The sequence below is a fragment of the Caretta caretta genome, chromosome 10 (genome assembly GCF_965140235.1).
Source record: "Caretta caretta isolate rCarCar2 chromosome 10, rCarCar1.hap1, whole genome shotgun sequence".
NCBI classification, from domain to species: domain Eukaryota; kingdom Metazoa; phylum Chordata; order Testudines; family Cheloniidae; genus Caretta; species Caretta caretta.
Window position 1 is genome coordinate 19,993,288 of NC_134215.1, and position 12,643 is coordinate 20,005,930.

General features: G+C 43.3%; 1 protein-coding gene across 2 annotated transcripts in view; it reads left to right on the forward strand.

The window, feature by feature from the left end:
- The first annotated feature begins 3,367 nt into the window (after window positions 1–3,367).
- MYH11 (myosin heavy chain 11) overlaps window positions 3,368–12,643 on the forward strand; it is a 101,888-nt gene continuing 92,612 nt past the window's right edge. The window contains exon 1 of one of the 2 annotated variants that reach the window (XM_048865709.2): window positions 3,368–3,548. The gene's annotated coding sequence lies outside the window, so the exon portion shown is untranslated. The remainder of the gene's footprint in view (window positions 3,549–12,643) is intronic. The other variant, XM_048865707.2, reaches the window with a different exon arrangement.

Sequence of the window (12,643 nt, forward strand, 5' to 3'; positions counted from 1 at the left end):
TGCTTGGGGTGGCACAAGTCCAGGGGCGGCATTCCGGCCACTCTTTTTTCTTTTCTTTTGCTTGGGCAATTGCGCTCGCTGAACTTGGGGCAGCAAAAAACCTAGAGCCTGGGTGGGGTTATGCTCTTACTTTGCCCAGGTGGAAATGATCACTCAAGGTGCAAGGCAGAGTAGAATCTGGACCTACATCGGCAGCTAAAGGATGCAAACAGAAGGAGAGCCTGCCTGCCTGCACTGGAAGTTCAAATTTTCCCCGCTGACCAGAGTTGGTCAGATAATTTGCTGACATCCACAAATTTTGTGATTGTTTTTCAAATAAGTCATTCACATATAACTCTTCCCCCCACCCACCCCCCTTTTATTTGTCCAGCTCTGCTAAGGCTCCAACAGCTGGTCAGGTGCAAAGCAACAGTCCGGGTCTCTTGTACCACACAATGGTTGGATTAAAAACTAAAATGATACAAAAATCACCGTAGCGCACACTGAATGGATTAAAAACTGGCTAACTGATAGGATGCAAAATATAACTACATGCAGAATTATCATGGAGTGGGTGTGTTTCTACTGGACTCCGCAGAGACTGGTTCTTGGCCCTATGCTAGTTAACATTTTTATCAATGACCTGGAAAAGAACATAAAATCATAACTAGAAAAGTTTACAGATGAAACAAAAATTGGGGCAATAGTAAATACTGAAGCCAGGCGCAAGGAAACTATGCTTTTTAATACAGCTCAGTGTAAAGGTATTCTGTACCTCTAGGAACAAAGAATGGAGGCCATATTTACGAGATGGGGGACTTTATCCTGAGAAGAAATGACTCAAAGAAATTTGGGGGATGCTGGTGGATAATCAGTTGAACATGAGTTACTAGAGCAGAGGTGGGCAAACTACGGCCTGTGGGTCACATCCGGCCTACGGGACCCTCCTGCCCAGCTCCTGGCCCGGGAAGCAAGCCCCCAGCCCCTCCTCCGCTGTTCCCCGTCCCCTGCAGCCTCAGTGAGCCGCGCTGCCAGCTCAATGCTCTGGACGGCTGGTCAGCGCAGTTGAAGAGCCACAGCGTGACCCGGTGCTCTGGGTGGCATAGCTGTAGTGCTGCCATCCACCGGTGCTCCAGGCAGCGCGGTAAGGGGGTAGGGAGCAGGGGGGTTGGATAGAGGACAGGGGAGTTCGGGGGGCTGTGATCAGGGGTCGGAGGTGTGGATAGGTGTCGGGGCAGTCAGAGTGTGGGGAACAGGGGGGTTAGATGGGGCAGGGGTCCCGGGGGGGCAGTCAGGAATGAGAGGGGGCTTGGATGGGGTGGGAGGTTCTGGAGTGGTCAGGGGACAGGGAGGAGGGCGGGGTGGATGGGGCAGGAGTCCCTGGGGAAGCCATCAGGGGGTGAGAAGTGGGGGGGTCGGATAGGAGGCACAGACACAACCTCCCCTAACCGGCCCTCCATACAATTTTGGAAACCCGATGTGGCCCTCAGGCCAAAAAATTTGCCCGCCCCTGTACTAGAGCAACACTGTAGCCCAAAAAGGCTAGTGCAATATTTGAATGCATAAACAGAAGAATCTCAAATAGAAGTAAAGAGATTATTTTACCTCTGTGTTTGGCACTGGAGCCAAACACTGCTGGAATAATGTGTCCAGTTCTGGTGTTCACAATTTAAAAAGGATGTTGAAAAATTGGAGAGGGTTCATAAAAGATCCACATAAATGATTAAAGGGTTAGGATAGATAAGGATAGATTCAAGGTGCTCAATCTATTTAGTTTAACAAAGAGAAGGTTAAGGGGTCTGATCACAGTCTGTAAGTACCTACATTGGGAACAAATATTTGCTAGTGGGCTCTTCGGTCTAGCAAAGATAGGTTTAACACGATCCAATGGTTATAAGTTCAAGCTATATTCAGACTGCAAATAAGCTGTACACTTTTAACAGTGAGGGTAATTAACCACTGGAACAATTTACCAAGGGTTGTGGTGAATTCTCCATGACCAGCAATATTTAAATCAAAATTAGACTTTTTTTTTTTTTTTTTTTTTTTTTTTTTTTAAAGATATGCTCCAATTCAAAAGGAATTATCCTAGGGGGAGTTCTCTGGCCTGTGTTATACAGGAGGTCAGACTAGATGATCAAAATGGTCCCTTCTGGCCTTTGAATCTATGAATCTTTATTCATCATACTAGGAAACACTGGTTTTTAGTCCTAATGATTTGAAAGATGAACAGCCCAGCCTCCTTTCATGGAGGATGCCCATCATTCCCAAGGGAGAGGGGGTTATTTCAGGGGACGGAGAGGACTATTTGAAGTCAATAAATGCCATTTCAGCCAGCACTCTGTTCTGGCTCTCTGGGTAGCTCTGTGCACCATATTTAGTCTGTTGCAGCGTGCGGATAGCTTCAGTATTTCATATCCGGTATGCTGATGGGAATTCCTGGAGGATCCTAGCTTTCCCTTTTTGGGATGTCTCCCATGCACCGGTCTTGCTGAACAAAACTGTTTGCTACTGGGGTTGGGGGGGTGCAGCTGAGGACTGAAGATTTCAGAGGAGTTGACAAGGACCAGATTCACTCCCAAGGCTGGCTCCAAGCACCTTGTCCTCCACTCCCCCAGCAGCTGGTGCCTGCCCCCTGTTCTTTCCACTACATCGTAGGGACCATTGCCCAAGCCATTTAACAGTCCTCTTCTTCCTTTTATGGACAGAGGGAAGTATTTTTATATAGATAAGTTGTTTACAACACTTTCTCAGGAACTGGGCTGAGCTGCAAAAAGCAAGACCAACTTCTTCAAAATTGGTGGGGAGCTGGGAAAAATAACCTTATTATGCCCCAGAGACAGACAAGGCTTAAAACAGCCCCAGGCTCTAAATGTTACATAAACACAAGGCAACAGAGAAAGACCTCCACCCCCTCACCGCTGCTGTGTTGGAAATAACCTCCCGCTCCCAAACAACTCATACTGAACCCATCTTAGTGCCACATCAACAGGCTGATAGTCTGACAGGCTTTTGTAATGGAATTTCAACTACAGCTACCCATGATCTGGCTTTCCCCTCTTGCTGGACCCCCATCTGGGAGGCATACATGAGGAGATAGTTTATGTAAGGGCAGGAAGGGGTTAAAGTGTCTCATTTGCTTGGTCCAACACACCAGTTCCATTCTGGGAAGTGGCAAAAAGAAACAACCCTGTTAATTTCAGGCACCTCCTAGAGCTATTGCACAAGGTGCAATTGGATGTCAGGAAATAAGGGGCGACACCCAGGACATAATTCTGTTTGGATTTTTGTGTTTGTTAATACTAAGGGAAAGTTTGGGGGGAAGAGTCTTCAGCTCTGAACTGGGCCCCTCCAGGAACGAGGTTCTTGACTGACGATCTCTCGTTTTTAGCCTAGGTACTGAGGATTTTCCAGCAGGAGGTGGTTTCTAGGGCCCCTCCCCATTGACCAGATTCTCCTCCTCTATATAGGGAGGCTGCAAAGCCAGAGAGGATTTGGACTGTTCCAGTTGTTAGCTGTACAGGTTCCAGACTCTCCAATTCACACTCTGCTTCCCTACTTGGATATTTGTAAGTACTACAGTGACTGAGGACTTTCCTGCCGGGGGAGGGAGCTGGTAGTGAACAGATGTTTCTAACATAGTTACTTTTAGCAATCTAAGCTATTGTGTACCTTTGCAAAAGCAATTTATTTGTGAATTACTTTCAGGTTACAAACACTTGCTGCTTTACTTAAACTGTATTGTGACAGACCTACAAAACATGCTTGATTGGCTTATACCTGATCTGCATGTTGCAAACAGAGCATTCAGTTTAAAATTCACTGAAAGATCATGGTAAACTCAAAATTGCCAAGTGGTGTGAGAAATTCAGAATTTGTTTTATATCACTGCCATAGCTGCATCTGTTTACATAGAGATGTAGAGAAATACACAGTAGATGTGTGTAATATAATAATACTTGACAATTCTATGGCACCTTTTCCAGACAATGACAGGCACAAGCACTAATTAACTTTAAATATGTATCCAGTAAAGATGCTTTAGTAAAAGATACAGTAGGAGTTCAGCAGTAGGTTTTCTTTATATGTTTTCAATACTAATATATAAAATAACGTAGTTTTAATATTTAGTTGATTACAATATACTGGTAAATGTATTTCTGATTAAAATATAATTAGCTTTGCAAATTTTATGCTTAATTGCATAGCAAAAAATACCTTTTAAAATACGAAAGAAAAGCATCACCTTTATTACATAAATAACAACATAGATTTGCATGTTAAGAATAAAGAAAAGGCACTGCTAAATCAGATTTCTTCACTGTTAGTAAAGTTTATATGCGTAGGTCTGAAGATTTTTTTTTTCCTTGAGAGGAAGAAACTAAGCAATAAACTCAAATTTGTAATAAAAGTGATGTGAATAAAGAAAAAAGTCAGTAGATGGCAGTATAGAAAGCATCATTGGTATCCCAGAAGAAAAAAAATCTCACTGACTTTATATTATCATTTTTTTAATTAATTAAAATATGACCTTCCAACCTGGGATAGAAAAGTCAGTAAACCTGATTTATTATTTCACTGTTAGATATTTTGTAACCCATATTTTTATTGCAAAAAATGTTCATTTTTTTTTAAATAAATCACATTGTATCTTATTCAAAAGTTTCCATTAGCTATCAGCTCCTAAGAATGTACTTTGTAAAGGGTCAATATTCTGAACTACTAATAGTCAACATCACTTTTAAACCTCAACCACTGAAACCAAAAGAATGAACGACTGGAATATTAACTACTGGAAAGCTAAAAGCTGGATGGAGTGGTAGTTTTAATTTAGTGCATGTTACTGCTCTGGCTGTAAACAATGATTTTTTTTTAATCACATTTGCAATGGACATGTTATTCCCTAAAAGGTATTTGTTTTGAATTTGTTATCATTACATTTTTGTGGAACAGTTAGTATTGAGAAGAACATGACCATATATGGTAGCATCATGCATGGATGTATGCAGTGGATCCAGAGCTCTTTACAAATTACTATGATTTGTTAGTTGTGTATGTGCTGGCTTTTCTTTTAAACCTGTTCATATTATAAGAAATTAGGGACAGCTTCTCTAGACCTTGTCATTTACTGCTCTAATTAAAAGATGGCTCAGTACATGCTGCTTATATTCTAGTGAACAAACATCCATATTCCAGAGTAATATGAGGCAAATTCACTTCTGCAGACAGTGGAGTTAAATTTGGCAGGAAATTGGTCTATTAACTTTTTTTCTACAGTTGATAATGTATGTAATAACCTGAGATAAAGCAATCATTCTGATTTCTTTGAAATCTTTAGCTAGCTGTCAGTTGCCCAATCAGTGTTATGTAATAACTTGAATTATAAGAGACTAGAAAGTCTGCCAAGCAATCAAAGTAATTAAAAGAAAAATAGAAGCTAAGTTTTTCAGTACTGACAATTTCATTAAATGGAGAGTTTAGAAGAAAGAGCGATATGAAACAGTTAAAATACTAGCGCTTAAAACCAGCTCAAGAGAAGTTGAAGTTAAAGCTATTAATAAATTAACACACATATTAATATCCTTTTTGTTCAGGTGGGAAATGGACATTCAGAGATTGTGTCTCATAGGAGAAGTCTGAGAGCCAATATTAGAATTCAGGAGTTCTTGGTTCCCAGTCCCCCACTCCTACTACACTACTGCTGATTGCTTCAAAAAATTGGATATATTGAGGCTAGTGAATTTCACGTGTTGGGAGGTTGACAACAAAGCAGCGTGGCACCTCATGTTTGATTTTATTGACATCAGTGTCACCTGCATTCTGAGTGCGATAATAGCTGCTAAACCTCATCCTGTCAGAAAACAAACTATTATGCCCCTGCCCATGCTTTAATTGATGCCAGGCATGGGCTGTTAAGTGCAGCTTCAGAGCCATGGAATTCCTGTTAAGAATATTCTTTATGTTCGGCTCTGTTTAGGGCCTGGGGGGTGAAAATACTTCCCCACTCCCCAGCTCCCCTCTCAGGAAAAAAAAAAAAAAAAAAAAAAGAGAGGGAGAGATAGGAAAGATCTTTCTAAGGAGTTATCGTAGCACAAGAAATTATGAATTTGGGCCAAACAGCTGGTTACTTGCTGTGTTCTCTGTTCCAATACTCCTTATGAGGACAGAAGTTGTTTGTGGAAGTCATATTGTGCAAGTGGTGATGGGCAGCCACTAATCTAACAAATATTTCCCCTAAGCCTGTGATAAGCCTTTTATACTGGGAGGCATGTGCTGTAGAAAAGAGGGGTGAGGAGTAATTGCTTTCCCATTTAAACAAAAAAGAGTCTCTCTTAGCCAGGACCAGGGCAGCAACGCCACTTGATCAACAAAGTTTTAATTAATTGCACTTCCTGGAAATGTTTATACTTTTCTCCAAGAACAATGTACACTGTGTATATTTATTGTAAAGCACAGCAGTCAAATTCCATCGTTTGAAATAAAGTGCAGAAGGGCAATGAAGACCATGGAGAAATGATCTGGGGTTGGGAAGAAAATCCTCTCCTGAGAACGTAGGGGTACATTTTCACATGTGTTTGTGTACAAATATATATTCTGCACTCCTTTATACTGCTGATTGGTGCATTCCAAAGGCAAAAAATTCACACTTCAGAAACGTTTTGTGAACTACAGAGATGTCATCTCTAGCAGGACTGATTGAGCAGCAGCCAGAATGGGGGAGATTCTATCACAACCTGGGCAATTTGATGTGGGGATTTCTAACAAGAGCCCTACAGCACATCACTATGTATAATTGTACATATAGTATTGTGTCAAGACCAATGTTCAAATTGTGGCAAATTGCCAGCACTACTTTGATGGGTCTCATTCTTTCTCTTCATGGGGAGGGTTCAGGGCACCCTTTCTCACCCCTGAACTGGGGTATTAACTGCCCCACTAGTATCCTAGAGGAGGGGAGTGGAGAGGGAGGGACCCAGGCCCACCCTCTATTCCGGGTCCCAGCCCAAGGGCCCTACAGATAGCAGTAAACCACTTGAACTAGCGGTTTCTTCCCCTGGGCTACTTCTCTCTCCTGCCCTTCAGCTTGTGGGGCTTGCTGCCCTCCCTCTGCACAAACCAGGTATCCCTTTACCTAGGGTCTTGCTCTTCTTAGCCCACCGCAGCACTTCTCCCAACTCTCCTCTGTTTCCCTCCAAACTGCTCTCTACTCCAACACCAATCCACTCTGCTTCAGCTCCTTCCCTTGTCTGATTGAAGCAGGGAGTTTTTATCAGGTGACTGGCTTCAGGTGCTTTAATTGGCTTCAAGTGCTTTAATTAATGTATAGCAAACTTTCTTCCTTCTACAGGGAGTAAGGCTCCCTCCTAACACTCTCCTGCTGCCCTCTGGCCATGCTGTATCACACAATATAAAAGTTTGATTTGTTTTAGCACCCAATTGCAGCCATGGATTAAAGCAAGATCTATGGGGCCAAGCCTTGGGGTCATAGGGTGCTTGAAACGAGCAGTGGGTCTCATAGGCGAATCAAATGGCAGCACACAGCTGATGGCTGACTACTGGCTGCCTGCTTGGGTGGGCTGGGTTGCCTTACACGGGTGGGAAATCAAGGGCTCATGAATGGGAGGAAGAAAAGAAACCACCTGGAGAACCTGGGGGAGTGCGGCGGTGGATTAATAAATGTCTTTTGAGGAGGGAAAAATGTAGGTTAATTTGAGTCCTGTTTATCCGTAATCTACTTTCCTATAAGTTGACACATAAAGGGTGCAGCGAGAAAGTTTAACATGAGCTGCCTTACACAAGAGCTCCTGACTGTAGACCAAATCCTACTCTTGGATACATACATGCACCTCCCATTGAAGTCAATGTATTCTGCACTGTCTGAAGCTTCTGGGTACTTTTCAGCGGGAGCCTCACGCAGAGTGGAATTTGGCTCTCTTGTGTAACAAATCAAAGCAGTCATTAACTGCATGCCAAAACTCTTCCAGAATCAATAGCAACAATCAGCTCACATATGAAAAGTATCGGAAGAGACAGGAGAACATAGTTCAATGGGATAGACCTCTTTCTCTGTGTATCATTCTGTGCTGCATGTAAAATGCTTGTGACTTCTGTCAACACTTGTTTTTAGGCACAGTAAGGAAGGGAGATGTGAACTTTTTCTTCATCTATGTGAATAAATAGACTAAAACTGTTATGCCCCTCTGTGGGTTCAGCTGGTGCCAAGATGCAGTGGGTGAATTTTCCATCTTTCATTCTTCTGACAATGCTAGTGTCAGGAAAACAAGACATTTAGAGGAAAGTCTATTAGTGGAGTTTGAGATTTCCAAAGGAGTCTAAAGAAGTTAGGTGCCCAATTTCCACTCAATTTCAATTAGACTTGTTCATCCAACCCCCTTCAGCTCCTCTAAAAATCCCAGTCTTTCTTTAAACTGTAATATTCATGTTACTCCCAGAGATCCATGTGACACTTGGATACTAAAGTGTGTGTCCGCTTTGCCAGACAGAAAATTGTTGTGCAATTATGTTCACGGTGACTCTCATCTCCTTCCAGGTGAGGACTGTTTTGGTTAGCTGTGTGTAGTCTCACTGGTTGACTGTAGTGGTCCATAGCACTCTGGTCTTTGAACTCGCTCCAAACTTTTTGTTTGGATACTGTGAATATTCAATTCATTCTCACCAGGGAAAGACCTGCCTTTTGTCTCTGAGCTGTTTTCTTCCCTTTCTCCCATTTTTCCTCCCTGACTTTTCCTCCTCAGATTTGCTGCCTCTCTTTCCCCAGTTCTTCTTCCTGCAGAACCAGGCAACCTGACCAGTCACATCTTCTCTTCCCTGCTTTAGTGCCTTTGCTATCATCACTTTAACTCCTCCTTGTCTTCCTTGGTGCAGCCGCAAGGAACCTGACTGGGGACCTCTTTTCTGACCTGTTGGAGCAGGAAAGCAAACCAAACAGCCACCTTTTCACCCCGCTCTGGAGTGAGTGTGGTGGGCTAGGGGAGACAGCTTACAACTATCTGTGCTTGCCATCCCCAGCTCAGCCACTTGCTGACATCTGGTCATCAACCAGAGTGCTGGAAGAAGCTGCTGGCTGGGAGTAAGCAAAGCAGCTACAACTTTTAGCTGAGGAAAGGAGCTGTACTGCAGCTGCTTTATCATGAGTGCCATTAGAGTTGGGTACAGGATGCTGGTACAGCATCCCAGCTTATACCAGCCCTCTTTGAGTACCACATTAGATGAGGCCTACTGTTCCAAGACTAGTTTCAGGCTTGTTACATTTTTTCTGTCCACTTCTTGTGTGCATATCTATCCTTGGACAGATGATTTGTCACTATCTAAATAGTATGGGAAGAGTAAATTAAGCTGGCTTCATCAGTCATGGATATCAGAGTTAGTCTGAGTCTGCTGCTAAACTCTTAACTTTCTTTTTTTCTCTTGACCTTTTTCTTAATCTGGCTCTTCCCTGACTGCAATGGAATTAAAATGGTTTGAAGTAGTGTTTGGCAATCATTTGTTTCCATCCTTTTTTGGAATGCAGTCTAGGAATTTGTTCTTTTGCTAATTATTTAATTATTACATTGGCATTTCAGTATGCACCCAGAAAATATTTAGATAACAAGATATCTTATTTGTCTTTCATCTCTGTTAGCTCTGAATTAACAAGAAACAGGGATGTGGCAGGCTTTTGCTACTCATTTTAAAGCGGTGCATTGAAAATCTGAATTATATACACTAATTACACATTATTTTTTCTGTCGATCTTTTGTGTAAAACCTCCAAAAAAGAAATAAAAGTGATAAACCTATGATCATGTCATTTTAGTGTCATCAAAGCTTTCAGTTTCCCTAGATGATTTCAGACACAGTAATCCAAAATGACAATAATCTTGCCCCTAAGAAGCGTCTCTCAGCCAAATCAGTCCTATAACGCTTCACCAATTTTCTTGCTTGACTGAGCAAATATAACTGATTAGGAGGAGCAGTATTATGTGCGGTGGTAATACACTCCTCTTCTTCCTGCACCTCAGTCAACTTCTCTGCAGAAGCACAGGGAAGAGCTCAGTCTTTTCAGGACTTTAACAAGTAATAAAACTGCACAGAAAGTGCAATACAATTTCATACTATAACATTTAATATAGAAAGACATTTGCTACCAGCAATAGGAATACTTATGAAAACTTTTCCTAGAGAGCTATTTTGTTGTATCTCTACTGGGTTTTCTCATACAGATTTCACCAATTGGTTGCTGTTATGTAAGTTTCAGTGCAAGGAATACCTTAGCACCTACACATGTACACTCCCCTCCAATCTTTTCACAGAGATGACTTCTCTGTCTCTGCAGTGTGGCATCAGAAGTGCCTATGTATCACCTAGGCTCCTCAGAGCCAGAGGAAAATGGCAGGTCCAAACTCTTTAATCTCTTCAGCAAAGTAGTCTGAGCAACCTCATGGCCAGTCGCAATTCTTGTCCTGGAGTCAATAGTTGGCGTCTCCTTGGCTTCCAGCAAGATAAGGAATTTGGATTCAAAATGGCACAGGCTCTGGAACACAGGAGACGCATCAAAGTCCTGCATTGTTCAGCTACTGAGTCCCCAGGAGTGTCACCGCATCCCCCAATCTTTTCCCCACTGAGCTCTGATTGGCTCAGCTCTCAGATGGTGAATATGTGGTACCTGTGAGACTGCTTGCCCTGAATGGAAACCTTCTGCATTGTTTCAGAGACAGCTACTGAGCATGCCCAATAACTAACACACCCCTTCCTCTAAATGTCTTGGTGCCCTTCTAACTGACAGTATGTCTGCACAGCAAAAGCTGTGAATGGCTAGGCTATCTAAACCAGCTTGAATTCAGGCAGCATGGGTAGCAATATTGGTAGTGCAGACCCAGCATGGACCTTGGGCATGTACTTGACTCATACCTTCATCCTAGTTCAGTTTATGAAAAGGTCCAGCTAAGCATTACTTTGTGACCTCATTATCCACAGAGAGCTCACAATTCAAAGTGACAAGTGGACTAAATAAGCATTGTCCCTAGCTTATATATTTTCCTCCTCTGACTCCCCATATTCTCATTATTTCTTGTTTAGTGCCCATCACCATTATCTAGGTCTGTTTTTACATGATTTAGAATAATTAATATTGATCAATATTTTCAACAAAGAGGGAATTCAGACCTGGTCTACACTACAAAGTTAGGTCAATATAAACCACCTTGTGTTGACTTAGTTTGCATATGTCTACACTTAAATTTGTTTCCCACCAACATAAGTGTCCTCTTACAGCAATACAGTAAAACCGCCTCCCCAAGTGACATTGAGCCAGGGTCAAAGTACTGAGATCAATGCAGCGCAAGTGTGTTACTTATATGGGCCCTAGCAGTCCTACAGCAGCTGTCTCACAATGCCTGACAGTAAAAGATCCGATCACAATTGTGAACTCCACTGCTCAGGGGTCCCAGAGACCAGAAGACAGCCTCCCCCTTAAAGTCATGGAAATTTTTGAAATGCCTTTTCCTGATTGCCCAGCTTGGCAAGACACCCAGCTGCTCTCCTTTGTTGTGTGCAACTGCCCAGCTGACAATACCGGCTACATGCTCCTCGCGCGCTCCAGTTTGGGGTAGACAGGAGATATTGGATCTCCCTGGCTTGTGGGGAGAAGAGGTTGTGCAAGCACAACTACAGACCAGCAGTAGAAACATGAACATCTATGAGTGGATTGAACAGCGGATGCAGGAGAAGAGGTATGACAGGGACCAGCAGCAGTGCCATGTGAAAGCGAAGGAACTGGATCAGGTATACCAGAAGGCGGGGGAGAGGCAAACAGTCAATCTGGTGCCAGGCCACAGACCTGCCACTGACAAAGAACTGTATGCCATATTTGGCAGAGATTGCACCACCACCACCCCGCAGACCACCATGTATACCTCCAAGGAGCCCGAGTCACAGGCCGTTGGTGGGAACAGCGAGGATGAGGAGTAGGTGGAGGAGGAAGAGGCAGAGGATGGGGGAAATGCGACCACGGAGTCCAGGTGTGCTGCAAGCCAGGACCTGTTAGACTCCACCATAGTCCAGTCAGTCCCAGCAAAAAGAAAAGGAGTACTTGGTGGCACCTTAGAGACTAACCAATTTATTTGAGCATGAGCTTTCGTGAGCTACAGCTCACTTCATCCCAGCAGTTGAGCATGGGCGAGCCCAGTGCATGGAAAGGTATCTCAGGTAATAGTGTAATTGTATTTCCCATTACAATGATGTACAGATGGCACCCACAACTTAACAGGACACAGTTACTGACTTTCATTAATTTACTCCTGCCGGAAGAGGTAATGTTACAACAAAGAGAGATGGTGTTGTCACCTGCTTTTCATTCCCCTGTAGAATTAGGCAATGGAAGGGATTTGTTTATGTGCACAGCGGTGTCCCTGGAATTCTTCTCAGAGAGCTCAGCGGAACTTTCATGGAGGTGCTCTGCAGTGCTCTCCTGAAGGGATGGCAGCCGTATTTCTTCTCTGCAGACTTTCCCACTGCAGTCAGCGATAACGTCAGCTGGCACCCTTACAGTACACAAGCTAGCCGCATCTGGGCCTGGGCAGCTTCAGAACACCAGCAGCCCCTGTGCTGTCTGTGCCTTTGTCACCCTCAGGAGAGAGATGTCAGCTAAAATCACCACTGCCTGT